Here is a 15,682-nt window from a genome sequence, read left to right on the forward strand (position 1 = left end):
TAAACACACTTTCTTAAGATGTCAATGATAAGGCTATCAGAATGAAGACGGTGGGACAGGGAGAATAGAATTCTGAAATTTTTGAAAGGCCAGTATAATTTTGCTTGCTGAGGCAGATAACAAACAAATTATCACCCTACCATGTTATCCATGCTACCAATGTCTCTTCTTCTGGACCTTTGAATCCAAGACTCACCGGTAGGATTGACTGATGTAGTACAAGGGTTGGTTTTCGCATTCTTGGTCTACCAGAGAATTCCCCCTTGGTGGAATCCTTGGTTTTTGAGAAAATGGTGTTCTGAAATCATTGATGCTATTTTCTGTCCTCCTGCTTCCCTCCCACACTCAGAATTTTATTTCTCCCATTGAATTTCTCTGTCTCTTACATTACTATCCCAGTAGGGAAGCTCTTTTTCTCTCTGGTCCAAACGCTGGTTACAAAGTCCTCTCCTATTTATCCTAAGAATAACTGAAATAGGCTGACATTTTGAAAATATACTTTTTGGAAACATAACCAGATCCAATGCATGTGAGAGAGTTCATTACATAGTTCATCTTATCAAGTGTATTTTCCTGATTCTATACGTCCTAAGAAATGCAGTAGAGAGCATTCACAGCCCCCGAATTCCTATTCTTAACGTAATTACATTCTTGAAAGTGTTTGGCACAGCTGTCACTATGGTCCTTCCTTCCCAGACTGGCTGTCAGCCACGTTGCCAGAGGACACCGTCTTGCCTCTCCAGAACTACTTATTTATTATATCCTTCCAAGGAAAAATGTCAATGCATTGAGTGACAACACTTGCTAGTTTAAAACCTGCAGACACCTAAGGCCTTCCCACTCAGCTCCTGTTTCCTGGTAGAGGGTCTAGCCTGGTGCATAAGTAATTTGCAAGGAAGCATCCTGCCTGTCATCCCCTTGGGCAACCTGATTCTTTCCTTTCTGGGTTTTCATCAATTCTTCACACATCAGGAGAATTTGAAATGACTCACTAAAGGGAACACCATCACTTATGTAACTTGAGAAGTGATATTCCACTAACCTTCCCAGTTGTACATTTACTAGAACATATAATAAGCATGTGCACTATTTTTTTATATTTATTCAGTTTGAAGACACTAAGCAATGGAGCTGGCAATGTCTTCCTGATCATTCTACTGCTTTAAAGGATTATAAAGTACTATATAGGACTATAAAGGTATGACTGCTTATAATAGTAACCATTATATTTTCCATATACTTGTTGGATTCTGTCTCCTTCAAATCAGGAGCCCTTTGAAATAAGAAATTTTATCTTTAAAGTTTTTTTTTCATTGCCCTCATTCAACAGTGTCTGACTCTCAGTCCTCAGTAAATGTTTGATTAATTAACAAATGAATACATGAATTAATTAATTAGGTCTGATACAAAGTAACTGTTGCTTTCTATAATAAGTGCCACTTAAATATAGACTAAGACAACCTAAGTAAATTCAGGTAAAGCATAGTAATTGAATGTACTAAATATATATGAGAAGGTAACATTGTCTTGAGGACATAGGCATAAGGACGCAAATCTGGGTTTGAATCTTGCCCCTATCTAGTGATAGGGACATCATCTTTGGAAATTACATTTTCTTTTCTTATTTATTGATTTGAAAGAGAGAGAGAGAGAGAGAGAGAGAGAGAGAGAGAGAGAGAGAGAGGTGGAGAGAGAGACAGAGAGAGAAACATCGATTTGTTGTTCTACTTATTTATGCATTCATTGGTTGACTCTTGTATGTGCCCTGACTAGGGGATCGAACCCACAACCTTGACATATCAGGAAGGTGCTCCAGTTAACTGGGGTACCTGGCCAGGGTTTTTAGAAATCACATTTTCTTATCTAAAATGGTATATTATGCTTATCTTATATAGCTTTTTAATAAAATAATATTTATAAAAACCTTAGCATAAACCTCTTCATAGTCTGCATTCATAAAATGGAAGCTTCTGCTGTTGGCATCAATGTGTCATTGTAACAATAGCAGGTGAGGCAGAACTAAAGAAGCTCTTGATTAAGAAATGGAGGCCTATAACTCTAAGCAAAACATTGAGGCATCTGTCTATGGATACATGACCAAAGTTAACAGTTAAATATTTAATCTTTAGGGATATTGGCAAGAGCCTATGAAATCCTGTAAGCATAACTTAAGCTTTTGAATGGACGGTGATATGGGAACTCAATAATGGGACCAGAGTAGAAATGTTATCTGACCAGTAGGAACAAAGGCCTTTGACTTCATAGCCAGGTAGAACCTCACTCTTATCAAGGAGCACCAGGCCCTCCTTTCCAGGGCAATGGGTTCATTCTAAGCCCTGCTAGATATAGGAAGTATTTGGAGTAGTAAGCACTCTCTATCTGAGTTGGTGCAAAGTCAGGTGGTGTGTAGATAAACCCATGAATGGAGACAAACTATGAGCATCTAAGGAGAGCAGAGGCAGGTGAACAGAGATCAAGACTGGCACAAAGCATCCAGTGCCTAAGGGATGGCTTGTAGCTGCAACTGGGCAAAGGAAACCCTGTGTAGCCAGACACTATTCATATGACAAACATTCTGGACATCTATTAAATTGAAATAATGGTCAAAGTGAAAGTATGCTTGCATGACCAACAACAGTGCATCAATCAAAATGTATATTTAAGTCCAGGATATTGTGAGAAATCAGAAATACAAGGTAGCATCAAATGCCTATAGCAATATGACATTGGGGGCTCAAGAAAGAAGATTTTGAGAAAAATAGCACAAAAAGATAGAGTTCTAGGTATACATCATTCCTCAGGGTTAAATTGTCTGAAAAAGACAAGTTCCAAAATGTGTTCTTCCTAGCATTAAAACATGAAAAAAAAAAATGGTGCTGTGCTCAAATAACTGAGATATTCTATAGGCTATAGCCCCTTTTAGAGAATTAAAACAACATATTAACATATCAATGACATGAGAAATCCTACTAAAAAGCATGGTTATATTTATTTAACCTAACATTTCTCAACCTACTGGAGCCACCATTTTCTTTTCATAGTACTTAATATTCTGTGAAATAACTGGGAAATTCTGGCCCAGAGCTACCCATATTAAAGCAACTGCATGTCTGCAATTTCTTCTTTTGAACAACAGAGATAGCAATAATATCACAGCGAAGTGTGAGGATCAAATAAGGTAATGTATGTTAAGCACCAAGGAAAACATGCAACATGCTATTTGGTACTTGGAAACAATGGAAGTTAACAAGAAGAATGATTGAAAATAATGGCAGCTAAAAATAATATTACTATTATAATTAATGTACCTTTGAAATATCAGAACTCATACTCTTTGGATTATTTTAGCTAATATATTTTAGCATCTGTATCCTCTATTCAATAATATTTTAAGTACATGTCACTGGAGTCTCACATTATAAAAATTTGTATAAGCCATTTTCTTTTCCCTCCTCATATCAAATAATTATAATCACTGTTTACCCTCAGTTTAGAGGATCTCTCTCTCTCTCTCTCTCTCTCTCTCTCTCTCTCTCTCCCCAACTCTTACATTTTTTTCTTTCAAAAATAGCATAATTTTGAATAAAAACTAAAGGAAAAAAAAACTTCTTATTTCTTCTTTTCTTCAGCTTCTGAATGAGTGGGGAAAATCAGATCAAACAGATAAAGCTTGAAACTGAAACTTAGAAAATAATAAAATAAGAAAGACCTCTGACATACATTCCAAAATACACTTATTGGTGACAAAGAAATCATTATAGATCTTGTACAGGGTTGAGTCCTAGAGAGTAAAATGTTTAGTTTTCAATAGTCCAACGGCCTATTCACATTTCCAATTGGTGTCAAAACCAAATTCTTGATTCAACCTCCTCCCACAACCACTTAGTAAACTCAATAAAGAGCAGCCCAAGTCTATCATTCCTCAACCAGAAGTCTTGGTGTCCTCTTGACTTTTATCACTCACCACTTCCAATTCTTCAGCAAAGCTTGAGTTCTATCATCACAGAAGTCCTCTGCTCCTGTGAGAGCCACCAGCGTCTTTTACCCAGATCACTATCCTATTCTCCTAAGTGATACAACACCACTGCCACCCAATGACCTTCTAATATGTTCATCGTCTAATGCAAGCCCTCTAGGAGCTTCCCAGGGCCCTCAGAGTACAATCTAAAGTTGTTACCATGATCCCTGAAGATCTGCATTCTCTATGGTTCACCTCACCTTGTCACATCCCTGACTCTCCTCTCGCTCTTACTATTCTTTCTTTCCATTCTTTTGTCTCTCCCCTGCTTGTTCTCTGTGGAACATTCAGGAATGCTCCCATTTCATAGAACTGTTGTAATATATATATTACATTACTTAGAGCTTCATCTTACTCATAGTAGGTCTTAATTTCAATTGTATCACTACTACTTGGAGCCTCTATGTTTTTTTTTTCTTTATGTTTATTTTTTCACCACATAATGTGTTATGGGTACTGTTTTATAGAGAGATTCAGGGATGCCCCCTCCTCATAAATTTCCTCTAGCTATTCCTTCTGCCTAATTATTCTTTCCTCAAGAAAGCTTCTTGGCCTTCAGCCTCACTGTCTTTAATTAAATCTCTACTAAAGTTATCTCATCCATAAGTCCCTACTTATCACACTTTATATAATAGTACCCATGAAACATGATGTAGTGAAAATACAAAGAGGCAAAAATCAAAAAGTCATAAGGGCTCCAAATAGTTATGACATGATGCTAATTGAGACTTACTTTGTGTAGGACATGGCTCTGAGAGCTTTATAAGGACAGCTCATTTAATCCTCAGAACAGTTCTAAGAGAAAAATAACATTACTAACCCATTTTAGAGAAGAAATGAAAGATACATGGAATGTGCTACCTGCATAAGACCACACAGCTGAAAACTGTGATGTAGCTAGGGTTTGAACTCAGGCATTTCCATGATAGCCAATGTGCTTACCCACAGTACAGCCTGTGTGTCTTGCTAATCTTTCCATTTCAGTGCATAGAGACCCATCTTCCATGAACTCAGCAATGCTTTATTGAGCACCCATTATGGAGTTTGGGAGAGGTCTGGGAAAAGCTAATGATAAGAAATTAATTTTGTGAGCTAGTCAGGGCTCAGATCACATGTGGCCTAACAGATGCTGTTCAAGACAACCTTAGGTGCTGTGATGAAAAGCCATAGGAGTGATATGACCAGATTTGCATTTTGAATGGAACGCTCTGGTAGCTGAGTGAAAAATAAACTGTAGGAGGCAATAGAGGAGGCTGAAATGTCAGTACAAAGGCTATTGCTAGGTCCTAGTTCACAGGAACCATGGTGGATAGTGCCTTGGACAAAGTCCCCTATGGTGAAATTGGTGAAAATTGCTCAGATTCACAGTATATTTTAGAAGAAAAACTAATGTGATTTGCTGGTGGATTAGACATATTTCTCCCACATTCTATTCCACAATATGAATATTCCATTTCAAATTTAGCCATTCCTCCAATTTAAGGCATCCCTGCCTCCTCTTTTTTAAGTTGCAAAGTATATTTGAATATTTGTCTATGTTTATGGTTCTTTCACAGTGTGATTATTTCTATAGGGCTAGGAAGTGAAATTGCCGAGTCACAGAGTACACAACGGTTTAATCTTAAGAGATACTGATAAGTAAGTCTCTAAACGTGTGTACTGATCAGCCTGTGCCACTTGATATTTCTTTACTCCACTCTTTAAAATGTGTTGCCAATGTGATTTCAATGTGACATTAAAAGCAAGCCCTATCCATGTTTTCCCAGTCTGCCTGCAGATTATACTGGGATTCACATTCACTTGTAAACCAGTGATAATATGGTGCGTGCTTGTTCCATCACTGGCCACCCCTTGTCTAGTCATTAAAATGCCCAAGCAAACTCTTACTTTCTATGTGCTACTGTTTTGTTCTGGGCAAAGTTGAGAAATCACAGAGAGAGAGGAGGTGTGGTGACTTTCAAAGGAAATTGTAACTGCTGTGTTTAGCTCCCCTTGTAAATACTTGAATACAGGGAGAGCCCTCACAAGTTTAGTTATTTCCTTGTCAGGAACGTGTCTTTTCACAGCCTTGGTACAAGGTCAGTCGGTGCCTTCGGGGGCTGTTAAGAACAGGTTGCCCTGTAATTAACTGATTTGTTACATTACAGTAGTAAGGCATGCATTTCCTCTAACCTTGAATATCACTCAGTACATAGGTGCTCGTTAACCCTGTAAGTTGAGGGCTTCCAACTAAAAGAGATAACTGTGCCCAATAATCTTTCTTACCAACCCTCTACTATCTAGCACACTTACTCATAGATTGCCTATCACAACAGACTGCAGACTTTTTGATAAACAGTGTTTTGGATACTTTCTAAACTTTCTCCCGTTAACCCTTTCGACCTCACATGCCTGGGAGCCAAGCAGGCAGGGATATATTAGTCTAAATTTACTTAGGTCAACCTGAGGAATGGAAAGGTTAATTGTATTGGCCAAGGTCATAAAACAAGCTATAAAGAGAACCAAGAACAGAATTTAGAGCTCTGGAAATGTTTCCAGTCTACTGTGAGAATTGTTAAATGAAGTATATTTCTCTAACTCTGAACTGTTTTTTTTTTTCTATAATCTCATCCTTTCAAGATCAATTTTGCCTTTTGAATTCCCCTCAATTATGATTTCATATCATGATATATACAGAAAATGGCACAAATTTTATGAGTCATGAGGGTAAATGGACAATGATGTCTGTAGTTCCAAGTGATCAGCTCTAAGCTCTAAGCCATTTCATCCTGCCAGACTATCCTGAAGACTGGAGGCATCCGAATCTCTGCCAACTATAATCTATTTGGGTCAAACCAATAAGGAAGCATTCAACAGCCTTATAAAGTTTAACTTCATGCAAAGAGCAACCTCCCTCTGCTTAGGAAAATATGGGAAAGTATGGAAGAATAATTGAGATTTCATCTATGCCAGCGGATCCTCTAGCCCTGGAATTCCCAGTGGCTTGAGTTGTAGGAGACCAGAGATTCAGAAGTGAGAGCTAGGGATTAGGGCAACATCCCAGATAAGACAAGACAAGCTGAAGGACCATGAAAATGGCAATGGAGCAGAGAACAGGTACCTGATTTAAAAGAAATTTCTTAGAACTTGGAGACCAGCCATTGTGGAGTGTTATAGGAAAAGTCAAGAATGCCTTCAAGATAATTAGCCTTTTAAAAGTATCCCTAGTGCTCCTTTCTCTACACTTCAACATCTCATCTCAAACCTTACATAGCTATTTTTCTAACACAAAAATTTGATCACATTTTCTGTGAAAGCTTTAACATAGGAAAAAGTCCAGATTCATTACCTGGGCATACAAATTCTTTAAAACCAGGCCCCCAGAAAAGCCATCAGAATTTTGTCTCTCCACTGCCTATCTCAAAACCAGACCTTCTAGCCACACAAAAGAATGATCCTTCTCTTCCCAAACTGGCCTTTACTATAACTGATGGATGGTCTTTGCTCTTTCCTTTATCCTGTTCTCTGCCTGACAAACTTTTACTCAAGATCCTTCTTGAATGTCACTTCCTCTGTAAAATTTGCCACAAATTTGTCTTCCTCCATTTACTCCCATAGAACCTGTATTTCTGGTATATTAATTAACTCGAGGCCCGGTGCACAAAATTTGTGCATGGGTGCAGCCCTTAGGCCTGGCCGGTGATTGAAGTGGGAGAGTTTGGTGTGGAAGGGCAGGTCCCAGCTGACCTCTGGGCCCTAGGCAACACCTGGGCCCCCAGGCCCCCACATGCCCCCTCCGCTTAAGTCATCAGGCCCCCGCCCGGCTCCCTTAGTGCGGGGAGCCAAGCAGCAGTCTCGTCCCCCGCCGCTGCCACTGGCTGCTGTCTGAGGCCCCGCTCACACCTGTCTTGGTCTGGTGCCGCCTGCTCACCTACTTCACCATCCCACTGCAGTCCCGCTCCTGTCGGGGCCCATCAGGGACAGCAGCGCCTCCACTGATGCTTGTTGCCAGTGCCGTGTCACTGATGCCCACCATGTTCCGCGCTACCCCTTGGTGGTCAGTGCACATCATAGCAAGTGGTCAAACTCCCATTTGAGGGGACAATTTGCATATTAGGCTTTTATTATATAGGATGACTTGGATAAGTTTTGTCTCTTCCGTTGGTCAATAGAATCTTCTCTACCTCAAGATCAATGTTAAGACTCAACACCTAGAATCTAGCATAGTGCCTGGAATATAATATAAGGTACTCTACAGGTGTTAGTTGAAAGAATTAAATAGATCGATTTTCCATGTGTAACCATGTTTGAGAACTAAGAAAGTGAGTCCTTCCATTTTCTAACATTCTGCTAGAAATTGGCCCCAATGGTGCAATGGATGGGCTAAAAGTCATATATGATTTTGAGTCTCATTTTTGACCTTATATTTTAGGGGAATTACTTATTACCTTAATGTCCCCTTTCCAAAACCTACAGAATGAGTACAATGATATCCACCTTACAAGGTTGATGTGAGGATCCAGTGTTATAATACTTGTCAAATAGCAGGATGCTTAGCAAACGCTTCTTGCTTCCTGCTTTTCTTCAGTGAAATTACTTTAAAAACTAATACAAGTTATTCTTTAACTATACCAGTCTTTATTCACAATGTAATCTACTCTTTTATAAAGATCACACATTTTCATTTGTAGTTATTTATCCATATGAATATAGCCTATTAGGGTACATAGGTATAGTTGTATCTTTATGTATGTAAACCAAGTTTTTATATGGCATACCCCAAAATATATTATTGTTGCTAAATAACCATATAGATGCAATATATGAATGGCTAAAAGTTAGTCTTATTACAGTAATAATCTGAGAGATAATATAATATGGAGGTTAAGAACTTGGGCAAGGAGTAAGGAAGAGATTTGAATTTGAATTCTGACAGTATCTCTTATGAGAAAATATGAGTTATGATGCTTCAGTTTCTTCAACTGTATGATGCACATAATAAGTGTATTTAACTCAAAAAGTTATTGTGAAGACTGAAAAAGAAACTGAATGTAAAGTACTTGGCGCAGAGCCTTAGCACACAGTCTACTCAATAGCTGTTAATTTTATGGTTTCAATCAATATTATTATTTCTCTGGCTTTCACCCAAACCTGCTCTTGCAGACTTCCAGGCCCCTGATAATCGCACCCACCTATTCTGAGCTTCCCCAGAGGGTGTCCCCAATGTGCTTCTGAACATGACATCTCGCCCTTCCCCACACAGGGAGCATGGGGAGGAGACACAAGGGCTCTTGGTAAAGAAATGCTATGACCACAGCAGATCCATTCAGGAAACTATGTGACTCTTTATTAGTCCCACTGGTGCAGTCATCTCACCTTCTGACCCGCTACCTCCCTTGTACTCTCTGAGCACTTTCATAGCGGACATAGCCACCTCTAGGCACTGCCACCTCAGATTGCCCTGCCACCCAAGTCCTGGGCATTTCATGGACAACAGCTCTTGATGTGCCAAAGCAACACTGAATCTGTGCCAAAGTGGAAAGAGCACTTGCCACCATCTGCTGCATTATACTTGTGACATAGACACAAAAATGGTTTTGTCTTTTGGCCCAATATTTTATAGGGTTTTAGGATGTGGGAAGTAGAGGTTAGGGCAGCCATGGGCAAACTACGGCCCGCGGGCCGGATCGGCCCGTTTGAAATGAATAAAACTAAAAAAAAAAAAAAAAAAAAAAAAAAAAAAGACCGTACCCTTTTATGTAATGATGTTTACTTTGAATTTATATTAGTTCACACAAACACTCCATCCATGCTTCTGTTCTGGCCCTCCAGTCCAGTTTAAGAACCCATTGTGGCCCTTGAGTCAAAAAGTTTGCCCACCCCTGGGTTAGGGCCATAGTTTGGGGGTAAATCTGAATGACTGCTGCAAGGGTTCTTCTATTAGAATCACTTTAGTTCCTTTTCATGTATCAGAGTCAGATGACTAGACACAGCTAATTTGGTTTTTTTCTCTTCCCGTAGAAGAGAAATTCACTCTAGTGAACAGTCCTCAAACTTCCCCATCCAACTTTGCTGCACATAAATCCTTGTTAACATAAATCCTTGTTATATGGAAACAGAGCTAAACATGGCCTGGCATGAGAGCAAAATTTCTTTGATGTCTCATCTTTTATCTTAGAAAAAAAAAAATGTTTCTATTTCCGCACCCTCCCCACAGTATTATATTAATATAGAGTAATTACATTCTTCCTCCAGATCTTTTACTCCATTTCATGGCTTTGGGGTCCCCTCTGTAATACCATAGCAAATGCAACCCTCATGTGGTACATCAGGATCCCAGATAAGACTTGCAATTCACCATAGCTAAGATTTGGAAACAGCCTAAGTGCCCATCAGCAGATGAGTGGATTAGAAAACTGTGGTACATATACACAATGGAATACTATGCTGCGGTAAAAAAAAAGGAACTCTTGCCTTTTGCAACAGCATGGATGGAACTGGAGAGCATTATGCTAAGTGAAATAAGCCAGTCAGAGAAAGATAAATACCACATGATCTCACTCATTTGTGGATTATAGAGAACAACATAGACTGATGAAAAGGGACGGACCCAAAGACTGAGAAACAGCAATCAGGCTATCAATCCCCAGAAGGAAAGTAGGGGAGGGCGGGGGTAAGGGGAAGAGATCAACCGAAGGACTTGTATACATGTATATAAGCCAAACCAATGGACATGGACAACAGGGGGATGGGAGCATGAGTTTGTGTGTGTGGGGGGAGGTTGGGGGTTAATGGGGGGGATGAGGACACATTTGTAATACCTTAACTAATAATAATAAAAAAAAAAAGACTTGCATAAGTAAGTTCTCTCCCAGGAGACTTCTCCTTTGTTAGTACTCAGTGGGAAAGAGATTTCTGGCATGTCCTTTCCAGCCATTTGTCAAAGATGTCCTGAATGCTCAAACACCACACACACACACACACACACACACACACACACACACACACAACTGAAGGTTGAACTTGACTCTGGTGACCCCCAATGGATTTAAGCACTGCCTCAAAGACATCAGCAAGAACCTCACTTCACTTTTTATCCTACCATCTGCCTGTGCATTTGCTGGTTAAAGGTGAAGTTCTATTGGTGAGCAATCAAAAGCAGAAGGTTTTCTGTGCATGATTAGTGATGGGCACTACATTCCTTCAAAGTATGAGCATTTACAAGGGAAGTTTTGATAAATCGTTGTTAAAGAAAATGAGTTGCATGGACATTGAGATTTTTATAAAGAAATTTGGGGTTATCCAAAGACATTGAGGACCTTCCAGAAAATAAAACCCATTTGATTAGTTCCTGCCATGTACTTAAGCATATAAAAGTAATGGATCCATATAAATTCTTACAATCCATATTCATACCAATTAAACATTTCTCAGATGGTTCAGTCAATGGCCCATATGCATTATAGTTCTAGCAATTCTCATCTCTTTCATAGATGCAAGTCAACCATATGCAGTGACATAGGCTGTGCCAGCAGTACCAAATAGTCTTTGAAAATGACTTGTCTTCATTGTGGCTTATAAAAATACCTGTTAATTATAAATGTAAGTCAACTCAGCCCAGTATTAGTTGAATGGCAATAAGCTAATTTCTGAAATGCAGGGAGATCGGGAGCTAAATGCAGTGGGCAAAGATTTAATGTAAAAGTAATAAGGTTAGGTCATGTTACTATTATCTCCAAATTCATGTGGTTTTCCATGAAATAAGTGGAGCTCACTGCAGTCCTCTGAGACACAGAGGTTTATAACCCTCATGTTGGTTCTGCTTAAAAAGGCCAACCCACCATTAAAAGGAATGAAATACTGATACATACTACACAGTAGATGAACCTTGAAACATTATGTCAAAAAAAAAGTCCTTCATGAAGGGCCATACAGTATATGATTCTATTTATATGAAATCTCCAAAATAGGCAAATCCATAGACAGAAGCTAGATAAGTGGGTGTCAGGAGCCAAAGGAGGGGGTAATGGGGAGTGACTGCTACAGGGTATGGGGTTCCTCTTTAGAGTGATAAAAATGCTTCAAAATTAGATAGTGGTGATTGTTGTAGAACTCTGTGAATTACAAATATAGGGTGTCCCAAAAATATATTCATATACTTTGTATAATTAAAAGGCAGTATTTATAAAAATACATTTTATTTTCAGATGAGCTATCAGCTGTTACAGTGTGTATACATTTATTGGGACACCCTGTATACTAAAACCACTGAATTGTATGCTTTAAAGAGGTGAATTTTTAGTAGGTGTATTTTATCTCATTAAAGCTGTTATAAAGGATAAACAACAACAACAAAAAAACCACAACAGTTTATGGTATTAAGCAGAGCCTAGGAATGAGGAAGGATGAACTATGGCAAAAACAAACAAACAAAAAAACCCACAAAAACAAACAAGCAAACAAAAAACAAACAATAAAAAAGGTTTGATCATGACCAAAATCCTCTGAAGAGCTATGCTTGACCCATCGTTCCTGGACAAGCTTCCAGAATCAAGTCTGGTCTCATTCCTGGACCTCACAGTTTTCATTTCCCAGATGCAAAGGGCTACAGTCCTCAAGTCACTAAGATGTTTGCATTTCCTTTTTTGTTTCTTTTTCCACCCTCATTTGATTTTCTAGTAATTTTGAGTCAGGTGGAAAGGAGTCCTCTATGCTTGTGTGGTTCATTATGGAAATTGGTTTGACCCTCATTTGCATCTATTTGCACCATCATCAAGCTGATTTAGGAACCAAGGGTAGTTGCAACCTCCTCTGAAGCTGGCAGATTTGCTCTATAAACAGAGCACTGGAACTTTCCAGCCAGCTCTGAAGAACTTATTCTCTTGCCCTTTTGATTTCTGCACAACATGGACAGAGACTCAGAGAAATACAACTCGTGGTAAAGGAAAGAAAGGGGATCTTTGTTGCCTTCTGCTATAAATAGCCTCCATTTCCTTGCTTTTCCTCCATGCTGCTCGTCAATCCTGCCATCCTGGGTTGCATATCAGAAATAAAAGGCCTTGGTCTTTGGAGCCAGTGGCCCCAGGCAAGCTTGCAGGCTGGCCACTGGCAGCAGAGGGGTTAAATCTGAAACAGTCCAGTATGGCCTGAGCACAGCAATTATCCCTGCTACACTGATCCATGGGTTCCTCATTAGCCCCAGGAAGGAACAAAGTGCAAGAATGCCACCTGGGCCAATGTGCAAGAGTAGTGATAAGGACCTAAGAGAATGCAGGCTTCACCTGGCTTACACATCCTTTCCTCTCCTTTCAGTTCCCTTTCCTCTATAGCCCTGGGCTGATTCCTCACTCTCCATCGAACTCCTCCTCACACCTGATCTGTTTGGTCCTACATGTGTCCAGCAGCAACCACCACCGTCACCTTCCCTAAGCAACCTGTTCTCTTTTATGATCAGAATAGGAAGGGCTTTATTGCTGTTGATGATTGCAAAATATTGAATTCTCATTGTAAAAAAAATTCATTTCATACATAAAGTAAGAAGTCATAGAAATGAACTGGACTCACTGCCCAGAGAAATTCACCATATTTCAAATGTATAGTCTTCAAATTCAGAGACATTTTTAAAAAGCAAAACCTATATGAGACATTTATTTTTCACTTAGAAATCCATCTAGTACATCTTTCCATTTCAATAAATATAGATCTACACTACCATTTTTAGCCACCTCTATAAATGTATTCATGATTTGCACACTTAGTCTGTTTCATATATATATATATGAAAGATATCCAGAGTTTAGTTTTCTTATCCCCAAATTTATCCCCAAGTCCCTTATTCTACCCTCAAGTTATCCAAGTGTCCTCACTTATACCTGACATCTGGCCTCCTGCTTCTCCAAACTCTCAGTTCATCAAAAGTTACCCATTTAAGGCCTTACTCTTCAAGAACCTATTCTAATTGGTGAAAAAAATGGAGGAATATGAGCTAATGGGTTAATTGCTATAGTGGCTTTTATTTGGTTTCAACAGATCATTGTAGCAAAAGTGGACTTTAGAAATAACCTGAAATGGCATTTTCTGAAGAGTCAAGTCATAAGAAACTAGGGTGGAGCATTATCAGGGATGGGGAATGTCTGGCCTATGAGCCATTTAAGGCCCACAAAATCATTTGGTCTGGACCTACCTAGGCATTAGGAGTAAGTTAATTAAATGTTTGAGTAAATATAGCAGGATAGGTTTTAAGCTGATAATTGTGTAAGGCCCATGAATGATATTATAAATATCCAAATGGCCCTTGGAAGAAAAAAACTTTCCCTACTCCTGAATTAGAGAGAACATTAAAAATGCAGTGGTCTACTCTGGAGAGTTCAGTGTGATTAGGCTAGAGTGGGGTTGGAAAAACTGTAACTGAATAAGCACTCCACGTGGCCAGCAAAATTTCAGAAACCCCAACTGTTTCCATGTATGAATGTAGGCTGTCCCCAAGTCACCTCTCTAGTACCTCCTGAGCCAATAGTACAAATAAAGGAAAACTGAGTCAACCTCCTCCCCACATTCTCCCCAAAAAATAACATACCTAAAGATGCAAAGCTAAGGGAATGAAGGTTCAGATCATCACCCATCTAACCAAGGTGATGCCAGAAGGTATGAGGAACCTGAAATGTGTAGTAGGAGATGAGAGTGCTGATTTCTATATTAGGCCCCATGACCAGTTACTAAAGCAGGACTGAAGCAGCTAAATGTTTTGATGATTTACTCTTTCTCTATTTCTACTACTTTATATGATGGTCAGTGGATAATGTTTTAAGTTTCTGGTAGAAGAATGAAGAAATCAACACCCACCACACACATGCAATGATATAGTAGCAACTTTGTGTGTATACTATGTTTGGGCCACTGATAACTAAAACCTATTTTTCTAGTGACCATGACTCAAAACCTCTCTCTTCAGTTGAGACCATTCAATTCAATTCATTGTAATTAAAACCTGAAGATTAGGTGATAGATGATAGATAGATAGATAGATAGATAGATAGATAGATAGATAGATAGATAGATAGAACACTTATTATATGTGCTTGGTATTGAAAGATTCTATCATGAGAATTTATTATTTTATTCTTAGCACTTTTCTAATCTCAATTCACTTCCTCTTGCTCATCACTTATATTTATTTTTCTCCCATGTCTACTTCCTTTATGCTATGAGCTTATTGGGCAAAACCTCATGTAGTACTGTGCTCCATCTATGCTTGGAACTCAGAAAAAAACAACAACGCTCTTCTAGCATTAATTTTAAGAAAACACCCTACTTAGCATGCATTCTAAGAAAGACATGCTTTAAGTGGTGTAAAAATACCTAATAAATTCATCTCTGCTACTGTTCTCTAAAGTGCAGTAGAAATGGTAAGAACTAACTTGATTACTTCTCCCTGGGGCACAAGTTTGCCTTTGAGTATAATGCTGTAAGACATAGGAATTCAGTATTAATACAACTCAAAGTTCTAGTGAAAATAACTTGGTAAAAAGACTGGTTTAGGGAGTGGTCTAAATGTTTTTCTTTGATTTTTATTTTTCCAATGGAATCATTTTTTTCCACTATTACCACATGAAGAGTTTCCAGTCAGAGATCGTCTTAGTAAAATCAAAACAAAAAATTCTATATAATAAAAGCATAATATGCTTT

Source organism: Myotis myotis, unplaced genomic scaffold, assembly GCF_014108235.1.
Source record: "Myotis myotis isolate mMyoMyo1 unplaced genomic scaffold, mMyoMyo1.p scaffold_m19_p_1, whole genome shotgun sequence".
Taxonomy (NCBI): Eukaryota; Metazoa; Chordata; class Mammalia; order Chiroptera; family Vespertilionidae; genus Myotis; species Myotis myotis.